The sequence below is a fragment of the Pan troglodytes genome, chromosome 13 (genome assembly GCF_028858775.2).
Source record: "Pan troglodytes isolate AG18354 chromosome 13, NHGRI_mPanTro3-v2.0_pri, whole genome shotgun sequence".
NCBI lineage: Eukaryota > Metazoa > Chordata > Mammalia > Primates > Hominidae > Pan > Pan troglodytes.
The window spans coordinates 7,211,473-7,228,537 of NC_072411.2; positions in this window are offsets into that span (position 1 = coordinate 7,211,473).

The following is a 17,065-nucleotide window of genomic DNA, read 5'->3' on the forward strand; positions in this document are numbered from 1 at the left end:
TGTATAAACGTGGAAATACCAATACCGCTATCGTTATAAACATGGAAATACCTACAACGCCATCTACATAAACATGGAAATATCTACACCGCTATGTCTATAAACATGGAAATTCCTACACCGCTATCTCTATAAACATGGAAATATCCACACCGCCATCTGCATATCCATGGAAATATCTACAACGCCATCTGTATAAAGATGGAAATATCTACACGGCAATCTGTGTACAGATGGAAATATCAACACCGCCATCTGTACAAACATGGAAATATCTACACCGCTATCTGTATAAACATGGAAATATCTACACCGTGATCTGTATAAACATGGAAATATCTACACCGCCATCTCTATAAACATGGAAATATCTACACCGTGATCAGTATAAACATGGAAATATCTACACCGCTATCTGTATAAACATGAAAATATCTCCACTGCTATCTCTATAAACATCGAAATATCTACACCGCCATCTGTATAAACATGGAAATAGTTACAAAGTTATCTGTATAAACATGGAAATATCTACACCGCCATCTGTATAAACATGGATATATCTACACAGCCATGTGTATATACATGGAAATATCTACACCGCTATCTATATAAACATGGATATAACTACACCGCTATTTGTATAAACATGGAAATATCTCCACTGCTATCTCTATAAAAATCGAAATATCTACACCGCCATCTGTATAAACATGGAAATACTAAGTTATCTGTATAAACATGGAAATATCTACACCGCCATCTGTATAAACATGGAAATATCTACACAGCCATGTGCACATACATGGAAATATCTACACCGCTCTCTATATAAACATGGAAATTACTACACCACTATCTGTATATACATGGAAATATCTACACCGCCATCTACATATCCATAGAATATCTGCGCCGCCATCTGTATAAACATGGAAATATCTACACGGTCATCTGTGTATAGATGGAAATATCAACAGCGCCATCTGTACAAACATGGAAATATCTGCACCGCTATCTGTATAAACATGGAAATATCTACACCGCGGTCTGTATAAACATGGAAATATCTACACCGCTATCTGTATAAACATGGAAATATATACACCGCTATCTCTATAAACATGGATATATCTACACCGTGATCTGTATAAACATGGAAATATTTACACCAATATCTGTATAAACATGGAAATTTCTACACCGTTATCTGTAGAAATATGGAAATATCTACACCGCTATCTCTATAAACATGGAAATATGTACAACGCCATCTGTATAAACATGGAAATACCTATACAGTCATCTGTGTAAACATGGAAATATCTACACCACCATCTGTATAAACATGGAAATATCTACAATGCCATCTGTATACACATCGAAATACCTACACGGCAATCTGTGTATAGATGGCAACATCATCACCGCCATCTGTACAAACATGGAAATATCTACATTGCTATCTCTATAAACATGGAAATATCTACACTGCTATCTGTATAAACATGGAAATACCTACACCGCTATCTGTATAAACATGGAAATATCTACAATGCTATCTGTGTAAACATGGAAATATCTACAACGCCATCTGTGTAAACATGGAAATATCTACACAGCTATCTTTGTAAACTCGGAAATATCTACACCACTATCTGTGTAAAGATGGAAATACCTACACCGCAATCTGTGCAAAGATGAAAATATCTACACCGCTATCTCTGTAAACACGGAAATATCAACACCACCATCTGCATAAACATGGAAATATCTACACCGTCATCTGTATAAACATGGAAATATCTACACAGCCATCTGTATAAACATGGAAATATCTACACCGCTATCTGTATTATCATGGAAATACCTACCCCGTTATCTGTATAAACATGAAAATATCAACACCGCTATCCGTATAAACATGGAAATATCTACACCGCTATCCATATAAACATGGAAATATCTACACCGCTATCACTATAAACATGGAAATTCCTATACCGCTATCAGTATAAACATGGAAATATCTACACCGGTATATGTATAAATATGGAAATATCTACACCGCTATCTCTATAAACATGGAAATATCTACACCACCATCTGTATAAACATGGAAATGTCTACACCGCTATCTCAATAAACATGGAAATATCTTCACCGCCATCTGTGTAAACATGGAAATATCTACACCGCTACCTGTATAAAAATGGAAATGTCTACACTATCATCTGTATAAACATGGAAATATCTACACTGCCAGGAGCTCAAGAGCAGCCTGGGCAATACAGCGAGGCCTCATCTCTACAAAAAAATTAGAAATATTAGCTGGCCATGGTCGTGTGCACCTGTAGTCACAGCTTCTTGGGAGGCCTGGGTGGGAGGATCTACGGAGCCCAGGATTTTAAGGCTGCAGTGAGCTTGGATAACGACTGCACTGCAGCCTGGATGACAGAACAAGAACCTGTTTCAAAAAACAAAAAAGAAACAAAAACCTAAAAACTAAAAACTGGATGTTGTTTGCTAGTAACTAAACAGCAAATTAATTGTAACATGCTTACATATCAACGATGTCTTTCTTCTTTGATCATAAACCTGCTCACTAAGAAGCTGCTGAAGTCCATGGTAGTGACAGGTACATGTCTGCATCCTTGTCCTGACCTGCATCTTCTTTGATTGTCCCCATCTGTGTCTCCGACTGGCACTGCCGAACCGTCTTGCTACCTGATCAATGTTGTACTGAACCGGACTGCTAACTGATCAATGTTGTCGAGCTCACTGCACAAAGCTCTTCTTACAAGGTAGATTTCTGCCTGGAATAGCCATACTTACACTGTTTATATTCCTTACTCCTGACCCATCCAACGCAGCACAAGTTCTATTTATTGCCATAGAAACATAGGTCATTTGGAAACACCTCCTTCATTTCTATGGAATGTTCAAACATTTCTGACATTTTGGACTCTGTTCTAGCCTCTTGTTAAATATATCCAGAAAAGAGACAAAGCTTTATGGGGGGGCTATATGCACACATATGCTGTAGAATAAGCTATCTAAATGCTTAAAAATACTTTCCATCTGTCACCGCACCTTAATAGGTACACAGAAATTACGTATGTGTATATCTGTCTGTATAGATACGTATAAATATATATCCCCAAAACAAAAACTCATTCTCTTACTTATACATAGGTAGAATATAGGTGAATATACATATACATTTATAGGTAGAACAAAAAAACCCTCAGCCTCTTTAGGGCCATGTGTTTTCTCTGAGTAATTGTCACAATTAATTAAAATACATGTGTATGCCTTTTTAGATAAATTTCATCAGACCAGTTTCTGTCTGGTTGGAAAATAATAACTGCCTATTTGCTAAGTGCCCCTGCCCCCATACTATGTTCCAGTGAACTAAAGACCTCTGGCAATCATATATTTACAACTCAGCAAGATTAAACAATTTATTGTTATTTATGACATCCAAGCTGTATCTTCTGTATTATATTCCACATTAGCATCTATCACCTTACATTTGGGAGATCCTGTCCAAAAAATGATTATGCCTCCTAACCAAACATTCAGCAGGGCTGCAGGAACAGGCCCCCTGAACAAACATCCTGCCAAAGTACTTTAAAGCACCATGAGCTGCCACAGCTGTGCATTTTCAGATGACTCAGCAGATTAGCATGGAGTCTCTTAGCCTCTGCTTGGTCTGTTCCTTTCAGTGATCTCTCACATGGCCCAGTCCATTCGGTTTGAAAATCCTCATGAAATGAGCAGATTATGATCTGGCTTCAGTAGAGGGCCATGGGGTGGGCATGGAGGGGAGAGGGTTTGCTCTTAACACAGCCTGAGCCTCAGAAAGGTTTCAGATGGAAAAGCATGGCACTGACTCAGCTCATGCTTAACAGGAAATAATGCACAGACCACACCAAAAAAGCCCTTTATGTTGTGTGAAAGTCTATGCCGGAGCAGCTGCTGCCACCTCATGTACTGTGATAGAGTGTGCATGTGTGTGTTTGTGTGTGCATGAGTGTGAGTATGCACACAAATGTGTGCTGGGAGGGGGAGGAGATCACACCTTCCACAGTCGCCACCTCAGCCTTAGCTAGCAGCATGGAGAATTGCCAAAAGTCAACAGAAAGCTGCACCAAAGCAACTGTGATCACCACATCGGCAGGCGCTTTCTGGTTAGTAAAGCTACTGGGACTGAAAAACACACATGATCTCGTCCTTCTTTTATTTTAATCAGAGCAAAATATTTTTATAATAATTGTGTTATATGAATAAATAATTCATAATGCTGTAACCCATTATCACATTCAATCCTCCCAACAACCCTAGAAGATATGTAGACAAGTATTATTACTTTCCCTATTTTTATAAATGAGGAAATAAACCCCAGGAGGCTAGGCGACTTCCCCACGGTCATAGAAGTTGCAAACAGTAGTATCATGATTCAAATCCAAAGCTTCTCCTTTTGTCTTTATCATTTTAATTTTGAAGGTAATGCGTATGCATGTATGATCTTTTAAATCCAGAGATGTAGATGGAATAGATAGGAAAAGGGACTCTCCTTCCCCATTATACACCCCCTCCACCCAAGCTATATACACTGTTGACTAGAGTATGTCCTTTCAATCCTATTTTCTATGCCTACATTATATACAGAAAAGCAGGATTACGTTACACACAATATTCCAGTCATTGCTGTTTTTCACCAACAAGCTATCATTCACATCTTTTTCATACTACATATAAATTTATATCCTTTATTTTAGTGGTGTATATTGTGCAGTTGTGTCATAAATTATGTACCTGTTCTCTGTTGAACATATAGATTTTTTCTGAGTTTTTCCTTAGCAAAATGCTGCAGTGAGTACCCTTGTACACAGATGTTTGTACGTTTGTTCTAGAAAAATCTACAGTAAAGATTCTTAGATTAAGAGATTCCCAGGTTATTAGAAAACTACTCTATTAATTTAGATATATACTTCCAAATTGCCTGACCAAAAAGTTATGTCAATTTAACTTCTATGAACAGTATACAAACATGACAATTTTCCATCACCTACACCAACTCTGGGTAATTTCATCTTTTTTACAAGTTGATGGATTGTTTTAATTTATATTTCTCTGGTTATTAATAAGGTTGGCCACCTGTTCATGTGTTATTATTGATGATATTTGTATTGAATTGTTTGAAATTTCTTGATTTCAAAAAACGTTTTACATATCATAGATATTAAATATTTGTTGTAAAACTCTCCTTCCAGTATTGTGTATGTGTTTGGTCAAGTAGAATAAACTCTCGTCCTCTGATTTCAGATTCCTTTCTCTTTCCATTAGTAATCCCTAAATGTAAAACTACATATTGATAGCTAAAAACCAGGATGTTTACTAGAGAAAAAGAATACAAAGGCAATAATTAAATATTATATTTATACAAAATACCTACTAGTACAAACTTAAAAAGAGAAAGTAAAAGTCAAATGCTTCTACGACTTCAGACTAAGAAAAAGAACTTTTGAGGTTGAATGTTCCTGAAATTTTTCTTTTCATACAACTACGGACATGACTTCAAAAGTTGATGTGACTAAAAATGTAAGATATGAAAGATATTTGAAGACTCAGAGAAGGTGGATTTTCATTTTAACAAGTCACATATATATTCTAGATATCCTCTTATTCGTAACTAAGAGAGTCAAATCAGATGAAATAATCTAAAAATTTCCCTTTGACTGTGTTAAGTAGAAGTAGTAGAGGCATATTGGCCAAATCTTGAGTGTTTGCAAATTGACTCTTAAGGCTATAGGCTGGCACAGGTCATTGAAGCCCTAGCTTTTTATCTTTAATTTTAAAATCCCCAAACAATTTATACTAATTTTTCTTGTCCATTATTTCCAAATAATCTTGTTTAAAGGTTATTACAGTGCTTGCTCATGTTACTGTTGTCTAACAGAAGGGTATCCGGGGCCTTAGAACTGAGAGGGTTAGGATTAATGATTCCAATACCTATGCTTGGACATCTCCAAAAGTGGGTTCCAACTTCTTGTCCTCAAGTCTGTATAGAAACTAGCAAACTTCCAGAGTTCACAAAAGGCTCAAAGAGAACAGATGTTTTATAGAAAATTCTTAGAGCAAGTTTCACGCATAATGTTGCTGATGCGTGTCTGCCTTTTCAATAAACATCACTATGCTTTATCACAAGATTTAATAAAGCAGCTTAGTTAAAAATGCCATCTGGGTCTCTGGACACATTAAACAAAGCTTAAAATAACCACCCCAGCAACTGGGAGGACCCAGCTGTTCTCATAATCTGTCCCACTCCTTTTACTTCCCCATAAAAAGAGTGAATGAAGACCACAGACTAAAAGCATCCAGAAGGAACTGACACAAACAGGGAGATAGATGGAGCCAAGGGCTCCTGTAAGTTTGCTATTGCTCACATAATAGATTTGCTAATTCCACAACCTGCGGATGGTGATTAAGAACGGGAAGCCGAAAGAGGGAAGAGAGAATCATAGAAGGGCTCATTCAAGTTTTCTAATGTATCACAAACCTGTCCTCCCTAATGTCTGGATCATACCAGCCCATTCCATTCACCTATTCTCTAGTGAACTCCAATAGAAAATACAAAGCCATCACCACCCAGTTCTTTCTCCCTTCTAGAGATGAGATATTAGCCAACCAATCCCAGATTCTCAGATCCATTCCAGGAAAGAAGCCCTAGGTATTGAAGCACAGCTTTCCCTCCCTCCCTTCTTTCTTCCACCCCAAGATTTGTTCCCCAGATAGTTCTAGTAAATGCAAAACCAAGTATATTCTCATTCTTTAGAGCAACCAGCTTTTCATGGCCAACTGGAATCAAACACAACCTGCACAAACATCTATCTGGAGGACACTCCCAAGGCTCCTACTGAGCCAGCCTTCTGCATACCACTGCATTTCAGCTTCCTAGTTCACAAGACACTGAGACATTCTTGAATTCTGCAAAGTGCACTGTGTGTTAATATCTTGGCTGCTCATCATGTGGCCAATAAAGGGCATGACTAGACAACAAATAAATTTTCTCTTGGCTAAAACTTGCAACAAAACTGTAAGCTGTTTACCAAGGGGCCCACTACAGGTTATATTCAATATATACAGTCAAATCCTAACTATCTGAGATATATTCAGTTGGCCATACACGTTTATATTTCAGTAAAAGGTCTTTACATTTCCCAGTGCTATCGATGTTACAAAGTGCTTTCATATGCAGTGCTTCATCTGATTTCCAGGATAATTAAAAGATCCTGTCATACCTGATTTTTAGATGAGGAAACAAGTGGTTTCTGGGTATTTCAAGAGGCTAACGCATCTGCCCTCCAACTTGTATGTGAAAACCAAAAACAAAATTCCAAGGCCCTTCAACCATCTGAATGGACTTTGACTCTTTTGGTCAATATATGGCAGAGCTAGGAAAAGAAGGTGAGTCTTCCAGCTGCTGATACAGGGTTTTTTCTGCCATACTCCATTACCTCCAAGGCTAAAGTCAAAAGAGGGTGTGGTTATCACATGAAAAAATCTGGTTTGGATTTCCCAAATGTGTATGTAGTATTTGGGGATTTAACTTAATTTAACCTACAGTTCTTTTGGGTTGTAACAGTCTGACTCCATTTTTGAAAACGAAACAAAATCGATTTTAAATGCTGAATTATAGATCTTTGCTGTCCAGTATGGTAGCTACTAACCACTTATGGTTATTTGCATTTCTATTTTAATTAATTAAAATTCAGTAAAATGCAAAATTCAGTTCTTCAGTTGCTCTAGCCACATTTCAAGTGTTACAGTAGTCACATATGGCTAGTGGCTGGGACAATGCAGATTATAGAACAGTTCCATCATCAAAGAAACTTCTATTGAACAGTGCTATTATATAATGTCATCTCCAGAGAAAGAAGACTTTAGAAAAAGTCAGAAACGGCCGGGTGCAGTGGCTCACACGTGTAATCCCAGCACTTTGGGAGGCCAAGGCAGGCAGATCCCTTGAGGTCAGGAGTTCAAGACCAGCCTGGCCGACATGGTGAAACCCCGTCTCTAGTAAAAATACAAAAAATTAGCTAGGCGTGGTGGTGCATGCCTGTAACCACAGCTACTCAGGAGGCTGAGTTGGGAGAATCACTGGAACCCAGGAGACAGAAGTTGTAGTGAGCCAAGGTTGTGCCACTGCACTCTAGCCTGGGTGACAGAGCAAGACTCCATCTCAAAAAAAAAAAAAAAAAGAAAAGAAAAAGAAAAAGTCAGAAACATCTTGAGGCAGGCATAGTGCTTTCATCTGTCCAATATTGAAGATGATTTAAGAATAAGAAAGAAGAAGAGAACAAAGAAGAGAAAAAGAAGTTGCCTTAGGTGTACCTACCCAGAAAAGGACAAGGGCATTCCTGTAGTCATTGTGTTGTATTTTAGCTCTTAAACTTTTTAAGAGATTAGAATAATTTGACACATAGAAGATCTAAACCACTGAAGAGGCTCTGAAGCAGATAAAAGTAGAAAGAAAATAAAAAACTAATTAGTTACAAACTAAGCTTAACCACAATTTGTTTAAACGATACTATTTACTCTTCACATGATTGGTTTTTCTTTTGCTTTATAGTATGACATAGTTTATATCTTTAAAGGGGAATTAAAATATTTCTGGGAATTTTTAAAAGTAAGTTCACACAGCCACATAAAAACTACAGAAAGAGATAAAACCTATCTTCTCATTTATTCCCTAATCCATTCAAATTAAATATAAAAATCCAAGCAGCCACAGTGATATTCAAAAAAGCAAAAGTGAGACAAAACAAAATTCATTTGTCACCTGTGGAGGTAGTTAGCTCACCTAATCTTCACTCCAAACACCAGTAATTTTTAAAAGACAGAAATAAACATATGTTCTGCCTTCCCGGAAGGAACTATGTTTCAGGGTAGCCAAATAACCCAGTTGTGAAGAAAATGGTCTGCTTATAGAAAAATGCCAGCTAAAACATGTCGATAGAATTAGAGAATTAGAAATTCACCATTTTGAAACCCCTAATGAAATAATCAACTCAAGCAAGGATCATTAATAAATGCTAAAACAATCAAGTAACTATTGATACAGAATATAACTGAATATACACATGGTACAAAGTTCACGTCACAGACTACTGGCTTGACCCAAGGGGGAATATAGCAGAGGAGATAGGCAGTGATCACCCTAACCTTGCGATCATCTCACCATCACTAATGATGGGATGTGAATACACATTATTGCCTATGAAATAGTCTTTAAAAAAAGAAGTTGAACCTGAATCTAACTAAACCTTGCAATGGGCTGAACGTGTATGTCTTCCCCAAATTAATATGTTGACATCCTAACCCCAAAGGTGCTGGTATTAAAAGGTGGGGCCTTTAGGGGGTCATTAGATCATAAGGACAGAGGCTTCATGATTGGAATTAGTGCCCTTATAAAAGAGGCCCCAGAGAGCTAGCTAGTCTCTCCCACTATGTGAGGGCCCAGCAAGAAGGCCAATCTATGAACCAGAAAGTTGGTCCTAACCAGATATCAAAACCACATGCTCCTTGATTTTAAACTTGCTAGCCTCTAGGACTGTGAGAAATAAATTTCTGTTCTTTATAAGTCATCCAGTTTTTGGTATTTTGTTACAGCAGGCCTAAAAGCCTTTAGAACTAACTTCCAGTTAACCAGGAAAAAACAGAGTGAAAAGTTAAATGACACCATAAAAAGCAACCAGAAAATTCCAGAAGGGGAAATATTCTACAGGACAACTGACTAGTTTTTCAACAAGTCAATTTCACTCAATAAATACATAAACAAAGAGTATGGGTATTTTCCAGGTTAAAACAGTCTTGAGCTAAATAATCAAATGCAATGTGTGTCCCTTGATTAGAAGAAACTAATTTGAACAAACCAGCCACAAAAGATATTTCAGGGAGACCAAGCTGGAAGGATCACTTGAGGCCAGGAGTTTGAGACCAGCCTGGGCAACGTAGTAAGACCTCCATCTCTACAAAAACAATAAATTAGCTGGGCATGGTGGTGTGCACCTCTAGTCCTAGCTACTCAGGAAGCTGAGGCAGGAAGATCACTTGAGCCCAGGAGTTTGAGGCTGCAATGAGCTATGATTGTTTCACTGCACTTCAGGCTGTGTGAAAGAGCAAGACTTTGTCTCAAAAAATAAAAGGACATTTCATAATAATTGAGGAAATCTGAATGTGGACTGGGTAATAAATGATATAAAAAAGCCATTTTCTATTTTGTTTGAAAAGATGATTTTGTAACTATACAGGAAAATGTTCTTATTTTTTTAGAAATCTGTACTAAAGAATTTAGGGGTAAAATATCATTTTCTTTAATATACTTTCAAACACAAGCAAAAAATAGTCATGACACAAATATAGCAAAATGTTTACAATCTATGTTCTATGCTTGCCTGTGAGTGCCATTAATCTCATCTCTCTGCTTTTCTGAAAGTTTGAAAATTTCAAAGTTTTATAATAAATTTTTTTACATCCCATAATTTTATAATAATTTTTTTAAAGTTTGAAGCAAATCAACAACTATAGCTTCAAAAATATCCTGACCCACAATAAACATTGAACAGGGTATATTTCTCCCATTTCCTAAAAAAGTTGGCCCAGGAAGGAGTATGAGAGCTGCCATAGCTCTCCCAAGGCTCATTATTCTCCATCACTCCATGGGAAATCCCAAAATAAATTTTTTTAAAAGTTGTTTAAATTTATAATGTTTTTGATTCTATAATAATTTTATAATAATTGTAAAATATTTTTGATTTTATAATTTATAAAAATTTTTATACATGTTTATGTTTGAAATGTCTATTTCAAACTTTATGAGATATTAAAATATAAGTAATATAGTTCATCATTTTAGAAATGCCATGCTTTTCTTCTCCAGCAATTACATAATCAAAGAGTAACTGTAGTTTTTCCTAGAACATTGCTTTGTAGGCTGGGCATGGTGGTTCATGACACTTTAGGAGGCCAAGGCAGGCAGATCTCTTGAGATCAGGAGTTTGAGACTAGACTGGGCAACACAGAGAAACCCTATGAGTAGTAAAAACACAAAAATCAGCTGTGCATAGTGGCACGCACCTATAGCCCCAGCTACTCAGGAGGCTGAGGTGGGAAGATCACCTGAATCTGGGGAGGTCAAGGCTACAGTGAGCCAAGACTGTACCATTGCACTCCAGCCTGGGCAACAAAGTGAGACCCTGTGTCAAAAAAAAATGAAATTTAATTTAAAAAAAGAAAATTGCTTTGTAAAATTAACTTTTTCAATCAAAACCAAGATTTTTCAGATATAGAGAATGCAGCCCACTGGTCAGATTTGTCAGTTCAAAGAGAAAAAATTCTAGTTTCCTATTTTTCTAGCCTGCTTATGATTATCCAATAGGATATCAAAAAAGACCAAAGCCTTTGGGATCCATGTTCAGTATTCCTGAGTCTAACTCAGGATGCCAAATCAGGAGACAAGCACATTCTCATCAATTTTCAATCATTCGAGACCAATTTTGCTTATAATTATCCAGTTCTTTTAGACCACCTTTCTCCTGAAGCCAGCCTTATGGCTATTCACTTCACTTTAGCATAAGCTCCCAAGAAGGTGAACAAAATGAGGAAACGATTGGTTAAAGTTGGCGTTTGAAATTCTGAAACATGTCCACCATTCCCTTCACCCATGCCCGCCCCTCTTAGAAGTAGTACTTTCAGATTATTTAAGAGTCGATGCTTCTATGTGGATTTTGTCAGCTGTCCTTTATAACAGCTAGTGCATTTAATTTGACTCTATTTTAAGCATATATTGACCTATGCTAATTATCTGTTAAAATAAATTCCACTCTTAGAGTTAATAAAGTGTGTTTGTCATGGAAGACCCATTGAAGTAAGAAGCTGAGGAGCCCTTATGGTAAAGTGGGACAAGAAATAATAAGACATAATAATTTTCCCATGCAAATCAACAACCGTAGCTTCAAAAATATCCTGACCCACAACAAGTATTGGACAGGCCATGTTTCTCTCACTCCCTAAAAAATTGGCTCGGGAAGGAGTATGAGAGCTCCCATAGCTCTCCCAAGGCTCATTATTCTCCATCACTCCACAGGAACAGCCTGTCAGAGAAGAGTGAAAGACCATTTGTCAACCTCTCTTCAACTCCCTGATTCTAGCCAAACTTCATCAATCTCAAGTGAGGAGCCAGAGAGGAATCAAACCCGATATATCCAGCATCATTGTCTACTGGAGTCAAAAATCACAATTCCACTACCCACACCAACACCACTGGCCCTGTTTCTCCCAATTGCTTTTTATTGTGTTTTTTAAAAAATCCTCTTTCCCTATCCCTGCAACACCGAGAAGGAGGAATTATAGTAGATAAATATGAAACATGGAGATCCTTTAAAAATGTTTTTAATAATAAATGAGAAAATGAAAAGGAAAGGGTTGGGAAGGAAGGAGGGAATACAAATGTCAGGGAAATGTTCAGTTTTGCTTTTAAAGATGTTAACACTCATTTATACATCTGCAAGACACTCCCCTTAAAGACAAGTTCAATGAGTGTGGGTCTGGTTGCATGAATAAGGATAAAATTACCTTTTTAGACGATGTTTCCTACATATCATTCAGAGACCCCTGAAGTTAGGTATCCCTCTTGTAGATGTCCTTGAGATGCTGCTGGACCTGGGAAAGAGGAAACTGGGATACGGGTCTATGCCAAAAGTTGCTTCTAGTTATAGGACAGAGAGGAAAGGGGCAGAGGGAGAAAAACCCGAAGTCTGAGAATCTGGATTGCAGAAGACTACCGAGGTCGTGGGAGAAGGGAGAGGAAACAAGGATGAAAAGCGAAAGGGGAAGAGGCATGAAATGTTGTCAAATGTCAAAAGGCATTTGGAGAGAAGTTGGGAATTGCATTAAGAAAACCACTGCAAATCTCATTTCAGACCATTTAGAGATATGCCCCCTGGGAACTGCGAGCTCAGGCTGTTTAGCATCAAACAAATGGATCCACTCCATCCCTACCCTAATTAAATGAATCATTCAGTAATTCCACTGGGTTAAAGAACCAAAATATTAAAAACCTTCAGGACCTACTCTTGCCAAATATGTCAGGGATCGTGTGTGTGTGTGTGTGTGTGTGTGTGTGTTTGTGTTCTGAGACACCACTACTGTTAAATAGGCAGAGCTAAGACTTAGGGGACTGGCAGATTATTGCAAAAAGGGCACGGGGAAGAGGGACTATGTTGTGAGCCTGAGAAAGAAGTTTGTGTGGGGACTGTGGGCAGAGAACGCGTTGGGAACAATATGGAAAACTGGGAGCTGCCTTGGAATCTACAGGCCCGGGTAAGAGAATGTCCGAAAGAAAAATGAGCAGGTGCGGGATGTGTGCAGAGTCGGAGAAGAGTCCAGGGCACCCGGAGTTGCTCCAGGAACGACGGACACCCCTCAAGGCTTTTGGGGGCGGTGGGGACTAATAGAACCCAGTGTCCGGGGTGCGCCGGGGAGGCTGCGAGCGCGGCGGGAGTGGGGCGCTGGAGGGTGAGGACGCGGGAGTGAGGAAGCAAAGCCTGGGCCGGGCAGGGGCCTCCCAGCTGGGCCCGGAGACAGCAGGGGGACAAGTGCTAGGAGAGGGCATGGCGGCAGCGCGGCGGGAAGCGAGGGGCATCTGGACACTCACCCCGTTGGCCGCAGCCATCTGCCCCACGATCTCGATGGCCGTCCTGCTAAAGTACCTGCCGTCGCTGCCCACCACCGTGGTGCAGCCCCGGCGGTCGCGCAGGTCGATGGACGATAGCACGCTCTGGATGAATTTGGGCAGGTAGTTGTGCTGGCCCTCGAAGAGGCCGGTAGGTCGCCGCAGACCCCCGCCGCCGGCCGGCCGCCGGTCCTCGTAGGGCGCGGTGGGCACTGTCAGCACCGGGATGGGGCTCCCCTCCGTGGCGCCTCCTGGCCGGTCCTGCTGAGGCTTCCGGGGCCGGAGGCAATCTGCAGCCTGCCGGGGGCCTCCACCCACCTGGCCGCGCACCGGGACTCCGCCTCACGCCCAGGACCCCTCTCCGGCAGGTCGGCACCCTGCGCCCTGCACCCGTCCGCCTGGGGACTGCCCACCCCTCCTCTCCGTGCGGCTGCTCGCTGACTCCCTCGGCGGAGATTGCTTCTGCCTTCCTGTAAAGTTTTCTCCCGCCCACCTTCTCCGCTGCCAGACCGCCCGAGGTGTCCTCAGTTTCTCCCCAAGTTGGACTCACTTTCGGGGTGTCCCAAAAGCCTGATTCCAGGGCCTGCTAGCCCGACCCCGGTGACGCCTGCACCCGCGCCTGGCCCCAGCCTTCACGCGCGATCGCCGCCCTCCGGGGCACAATCTCCGCCAGAAAACAGCCGGCGGGCGGCGAGACTTTGGGCAGAGTCCGGGTTCCTCTCTGGCGCCAGGCCCCTCTCCCTGTCTCCCTGGGAGTGCGCAGCCTACACGCACCAGTTTCTCTTTAGAACAAGCACGGGGAGGGATTTGGGAGGGGGCTGAAACCTTTTGCCATCAGCGAACAGCCTCAGCCAAAAATAACCGTGGAAAGGCGAGCTAAGAATGGTTATCTCCTGCCAGCGCTGAAATCGGAGGCTGGGCGCTGCATGTGGGGTGTGTGTGTGTGTACCCTCCCACCCCGACCATTTGTTGAAGGGAATCACCACTGTCAGACTTCAATCCAACAGGACCCACTCGAGCCATCCACACTTTCCCCAGCCTCCTCCAAAACAGCACACTTTCCGGTATGGACAATTCTTTTTTTTTTTTTTTCACTTGTTTGTTTGTTTTGGTGGTTGCAACAGCAGCAACACAGACGACACATATTTCCCTATTCTTCTCGCCCTTCTCACCCTCCCTACCCAGCTCCTGCCTTAGAAACAGGCTTGGCCTACACTGTATCTGTCCACACTGCCTGAACTCTTCCCTGAATTAATCGTTTTCAATAGGAGGGGGCTAAATCCCTTATTAATGCCCTACCAGGAGTGAATGAATAAAGCCAAGTTAAAGGGGAACTGGATACCACATACTGTGCTAGGTTCCTTTGCATGTATCCTTTCATTCTGCTGGAGCTAAAGATGTTCTGCCTCCTCTCCATAAAACGCACCCAAACTCCAAAACCAGGAAATTCTCCATAGAAAATAGGAGTGAAGAGAGAAAAGACTAACAGGATAAACCCCAAAGCAGGAAGAAAGTTTTGTCTCCCATTTCGCTCAAGGAATTTTTGGACCCACCAAGGCTACTGTCCTGAAAGATCCTGCTGCTTCTCCTTCCCCAAATATTGTCCACTTCCTGAGAGTAAGGCTGACTCGCCGCAGGCTTATAAAGTGTTTGGTCACAGTAAGACAACTGTGAGTAATAACACACATTGTATACCGTTTTGCAATTGATAAAAGGCTTTGCATCTGTTTTTTCTTTGGAGGCTGAAGAAAAGAAGAATGGTATTCACGCAGTTCCCATTTTACAGATGAAAACAAGAGGACTTTTTCTGTGAAGTCAGGAAAGTGGTTACAATGGTAATTTCTGCCTGTCCGAATTATGTATTGCCCCTCCCCTTTCTATTAATAACATTGAAGTGTGATGGGACAACCACTGAAGCTGTCAGTTGAAACCTGCTGGGACTTTTTAGCCATTCTCTTCAACATAAAGAATGGGTGTTTTTGGAGGGGGTGAGAGGAATGGGGAAATGTTGTCAAAGAGTACAATGTTTTAGTTGAGACAGGAAGAATACATTTTGTTGAGATCTACAGCACAGCATGGTGACTGTAGTTTACAATGAAGTATTGTGTATTTCAAAATTGCTAAGGCAATAAATTTCAAATGTTCTCACCACAAAAAAGATAGGTTTTGAGGTGATGAATCTATTAATTCTCTGGATTTAATTATTCCACAATGTATACATATATCATAACATCACATTATACCTCCGTAAATACATACAATTTTAATTTGTCAATTAACATTTTTTTAAAAGAATACTGTGGCCAGTTGGGGAGGTAGTTTTTTTTTTTTTCCTCTAGTCTCTACTCAGTCTCCAAGATCCCATTCCCCATAAAATTCCTGTCACCCAGGTGGAGTGCAGTGGCACAATCATGGCTCACTGCACCCTCTCCCTCTTGGGCTCAAGCGATCCTCCCGCCTACAGGTACATGCCACCACGCCCAGCTAATTTTTGTAGCTTTTGTAGACATGGGGTTTCACCATGTTGCCTAGGCTGGTCTCGAACTCCTCAGCTCAATCAATGTGCCCACTTTAGCCTCCCACAGTGCTGGGATTACTGGTGGGAGCCACCAAACCCAACCCATAAAGTTCCTAACTTTTTATCTCCCTGGGAGTGCACAGCCTACACACACCAGTTTCTCTTTAGAACATACTTAAGAGTCTTGGCTTAGCATCCAACAGACAGAACTTTAACACTTCTACGGATCTGTGCACCTGTCTATGGTGTGGGGTTTTTAAGATCTCTTTCTAATGACACTTTATTTTGCAAAGCAGGACAGTTTCATTCCCAGAAGAGCAGGTATGGTAAATCCTTTGTTCCAGTAATGAAGACAATGATCCAAACCCTAAGCCTCAGAGAAGCCCAGAAACCCTCCAGGCCTCCATCTCTCTGCTCCTAGCACCTGCCTCTCTCTTGACATCAACATCATTCTCCCCTCTCACAGCCCAGCTCCTTCCACAGACCCAGGGATTAGGCACCAGCACCTCAGACTAGATTTTAGAGAATTACCATTCAAGAGGCAATCCTCTTCCCTTGGTTCCAATTTCAAGGTTCTCAAAGACTGGAACAGGGCTAGTTTGAGGCAATGTGCCCCATCGCATAGCCAGAAAGAACCTTACAGTGAAAAGGAAAACAATTCTTCCAAAGTAAGGGGGTGCTGATCCCCAGAGGGAGGACAGATGGGCAAACAAACAGTAACCGGGCCACCACATGCTTCACACTCACTGATCAAGGATTTCTAAAACCACTTTTCTTTTCTCTGAATTTACATAGGACTTTGTATC